Raw genomic sequence first — 4,722 nt, forward strand, 5'->3', positions numbered from 1 at the left:
TATTATTATTATTATTATTATTATTATTATTATTATTATTATTATTATTATTATTATTATTAAGGCGGCGAGCTGGCAGAATTGTTAGCGCGCTGGACGAAATGCTTAGCGGTATTTTGTTCGTCGCTGTGATCTGAATTCAAATTCCGCAGAGGTTGACTTTGCCTTTCATCCTTTCGTGATCGACAAAATAAGTACCAGTTGAACACTGGAGTCGATGTAATCGACTCATCCCCACCTACCCCAAGCTGCTCTTGTGGCAAAATTTTGAAATCATTATAATTATCATTTTATATCATTATTATTACTATTATTATTATTATTATTTTCATTAGCATCTTCTTTCAATTCTGTTTTCATTTCTTGGCGTGTGTCCTCCTGACACTTAGGGCAGAGAGACATATTGTATACACACCAGATTGTTCATTTACAAAGTCATATCATAGAGAAAAGGAGGAAGACAGAGAGAAAATAAAAAAAAATAAAAAATTAAATAAAGGGGAAAAAGGAAAGAAAATCCACAGCAACGATGCTCTTCTCAATACGTGTGACCAGTTACCAGTTAAGACAATCTTTTGCACTTCCTGCATGGAAGGAAAGCCAGGGATAATTCTTAAATAATTTTCAGTTCCCTTATTGATCATTCCAAGTGCTCCTACAATCACTGGTATTGTAACCGTCTTGAGATGCCACATCTTTTCGATTTCGATTAGCAGATCTTTATATTTTCTGAGCTTATCAAATTCTTTTGCTGAGATATTATGGTCACATGGTATGCTCATGTCGATCAATAAATATACTTTACTGTTTCGGTCTTTCACAACAATATCTGGTTTATTTGCTTTGATGGTCCGACCTGTACATATTGGGAAGTCCCAAAGAATCGTTACATTTCTCCCTCAGTTACAGCCTCGGGCTGGTGCTTGTACAATTTGTCAGAAGTCTTGATTTTATAACGCTGACACATTATCCAATGTAGATATTGACCAACTCTGTCATGTCTTGATTTGTACTCTACAGGTGCTAAAACCTTACATCCAGAGATTAGGTGGTCTGCTGGTTCTATCCCAGTATCGGCGCTTTGGGTCTACACCATTTTTCATCACATTGGCTTCAGAGTTCTGAGTCAATGAGCTCTGATCTTGGGCAGCCAAGATAAAGCCTTCACTCTCCGCCTTTAGCCCTGAGCTCCGTAGCTACTGACGGGTGTGCTTCTGGTCTGCATCAGCTTGTTTGCTACGGGTCACATATTTGCTATGCAGAGGTTTTTGTTCCCATCTAACAGTCAATTGTTCAAGCACATTTTGCTTTGCCATTGATCTCACCTTCTTTGCAACAACACTTGCCGCACTTCCATCAAACTCACTTGAAAATTTTTGCTCTCCTTCATAACAGAATGAAGTTTCTTACGTCTTTCATGGTTTTCAGCGAGCTTTAGCTTCCAGTCGTTAGATGTTTCAAGATATTTTGCCAGTCCAGATGTGGTAGTTTTGTAGGAAATTTCAAATTGGATCAAGCCTCAACATCCTTGAGCTCTGGGTAGATAAAAACGATCTGCGTCTGCCTTTGGGTGGTGCATCTTATTGCAAGTCAGCATCTTACGGATTTTCCTGTCAATCTTCCTTATTTCGCTCATGTTCCAGTTCAACACATTGAAATAACAACCGGAACTGCTAAGGAATTTATGGCAAATACCTTGTAACGAGCATTTAACTCGGATTCTAGGACTGCTCGACCTCTCCTGTAACATTCCTTCCTCATCTTCTCTTTCATACTTGCATGCTGAATGCCAGGACCCTCGTTTATTCCACGGTATTTGAAAGTTTGTTCCTGCCCGAGTTCTTCTTCTTCTTATTATTATTATTATCGGAAGTAGTTGTGTCTTATCTATTATTGTGTATCACTTTGTGTGCCTTGCTGTTCTTCCTGCATAAAAGGTGAATTATTTAAATATAAAATATTTCTCCGAGTTTGAAATTTCCCCAGTGAGAAAGTCAGAGAGAGGAGGAGATAGAGAGAAAGCGAGTGAAAGATAGAGATAGAGAGAAAAGATTCTAGGTTAAATTAATGATACTGTCTGCCACTGACGCAACACAATGAAGTTATTGTAGTGTAACAGCAAAGGGAGAACACCCATCATCAGCGCAGCCTTATCAGAAATATTTCGTCAAGATAATGACCGCGAAGTAATTTCCTTCATCTTGAAATATGTTGAATCTATAAATCTATAATGGCCAAGAACTGTGCCTTTCCTAGCCGAGAATATCAACAGTTTATTTAAAGATGTGGTGTTCATATACATATACATACATACACACACTCACACACTTAGATGTACATGTATGTATGTATGTAATTGTATATATGTGTGTGTGTATGTATGTATGTAGTATGCATGTATCTATATATGTGTGTGTGTGTGTGTGTGTGTGTGTGTGTGTGTGTGTGTGTGTGTGTGTGTATGCAAAAAAATTTTCAGAATTGTAAAACGATAAGAAAAGATAAGAAGTGAGTTGGAATTAATTTCTTAGTTGTCTTAGTCTACTGCCTCATATGATAGTCGAAGAATTTACTTTGAAATGAAGAAGGAAATAGTTTTTACATCGAAAACAAAAAAAAAGGTAAAACCGTTTCCGTAGAAGATATGATTATAATGAAACGAAAATATTTGATAAAGACAGTAAAGTTTCGAGAGTAGGGCTAGTGAGACTCTAAGAGATATGGTGCTCTAGAACATGCTGAGTCATAGCGGAATTGTGTAAAAAGAAGAAATGAGACCTCGGTGTATATCACATACAATTAGATTTTTAATTAACGAAGATCATATGACATTGTCTTCTTAAATGATGGTTTAAACAATTATGTAAATGTGTTAGATTTATTTATCCTTTGTATTCAAATAAATGGATACAGCTTCCAATTTTCACCAAGGAGAACACTTTCACTTCTTGATTATCTTTGCAGCGTAACATAGAAACACATACTTTGACAAGCAGAATAAGATTCTAAATGGTTTCAGCTTGACCATCCGATGACCTGCATTTGTTGCGGTGTAAGGAATGGAATTATTATTAAAGGAGATAAACTAGAAACAATAAAGTGGCCAGCATCGGGCAGAATATCAGTGTTGTTTCTTACAGACTTGGTATCTACAGAAGTCAATATACACCATGTATGTAAATATTGTAATATAATGATGGTGATGATGATGATAATAATAATAATTATTATTATGATGATGAATGAAATTCTTGTGTATAGTGCTCAGGTGCACTGCAACTCATCAAAGGTGCATGTACAGTAGATAGAATTAGGTACAAAAGTCAGGAAAGTGAACAGTGTATGAGTCATGATATACAGGTGTGCATGTGTATGAAGGGTGGGGGGATATCAGGTGTCATGTTGGTGAATTTCAGGAAGCATGGAGGTTTTAAAGGATGCAATGTCTTGGCAACTAACAATTGATGCAGGTAGTTTGTTCCATGCTTCAGCAACTCTGAGTGTGAAAAAATGTTTCCGAAAGTCATGGGAGCTGTGCTGTTTTCTGACTTTGTAGGCATCCTTACATGTGTAAAAATTTGATTTGTATAAGTCTCTGATCTTTCTTCAGCTGTACCTGTGTGTGTAGTATGTCTGTCTGTCACTCTCCCTGTCTATCAACACAGACATTTTTCTTTTAATTTTCACAATTATTACTTTCTACTCTAGGCACAAGGCCCGAGATTTTTGGGGAGGGGACCAGTCGTTTAGATCGACCCCAGTACGCAACTGGTACTTAATTTATCGACCCCGAAAGTATGAAAGGCAAAGTCGACATCTGTGGAATTTGAACTCAGAACGTAAAGACAGACGAAATACTGCTCAGCATTTCGCCTGATCTGCTAACCACTCTGCCAGCTCGTCACAATTATTGGTGGCAGACAAACATTCCCAAACATCGGCGTCCCTGAAGCGTTAAAATATGAATGCACAAAGTAGCATTAATGGATTCTGGAGATCAATATTTCACTCAAGAGGAAGACGAAATAAATGTTCCCCTCTTGGCCATATTGAAGTCATTTCCTATCTTAAGTAAATTAGGAAGAAATCATCTCTCAGGGTTCTGGTGGGTTCAGCGAAAGGTATTGGTTTAATAATGGTCTTTTAGAATCGCTCCAACATTAGCAAAAACGCACTTGTACTAGTTCCCGCCACCACCACCTACATATATTTCCATAATGGTTAATTCCTCAACCATTGGCATTGGTAAAAAGTGAAATAGCTTCATAACAAAAATCTACATCAGTAGATGGCGATTCTTGTAGGAAGCCACACTTGATTCTATGAAGAGAAGTGTCTTGTTTCAAGGAATTTGTCATCTTCTGCATATACCCTTTACTCCCATTAATAGCTACTTTACAGATTAGAAGATGACAGATGAAGGTCACAGCGTCACATTCCCACCGGGCAATGAGAAATATTTGGGTGAATAACACTTGATAAAACTTTGATTTGTTCTACAATGTGAATAAATCTGGAATAAAAATAAATCAAATAGATTTGAACCTGTAAAAGTTGTGAGCAGTAAAATAAAGCTGCAATGTTTTTGTATGAAATTCTATAACTCTGTCTCAAGCATTTCATCACTCATCAACAGCGAATAAAGACTTGTGTTCATTCACATACACATCGTTATTTTTGCACAAGGCAAATATCTAATGATCACATTGCACACACACACAC

This window comes from Octopus bimaculoides, chromosome 4 (assembly GCF_001194135.2).
Source record: "Octopus bimaculoides isolate UCB-OBI-ISO-001 chromosome 4, ASM119413v2, whole genome shotgun sequence".
Taxonomy (NCBI): Eukaryota; Metazoa; Mollusca; class Cephalopoda; order Octopoda; family Octopodidae; genus Octopus; species Octopus bimaculoides.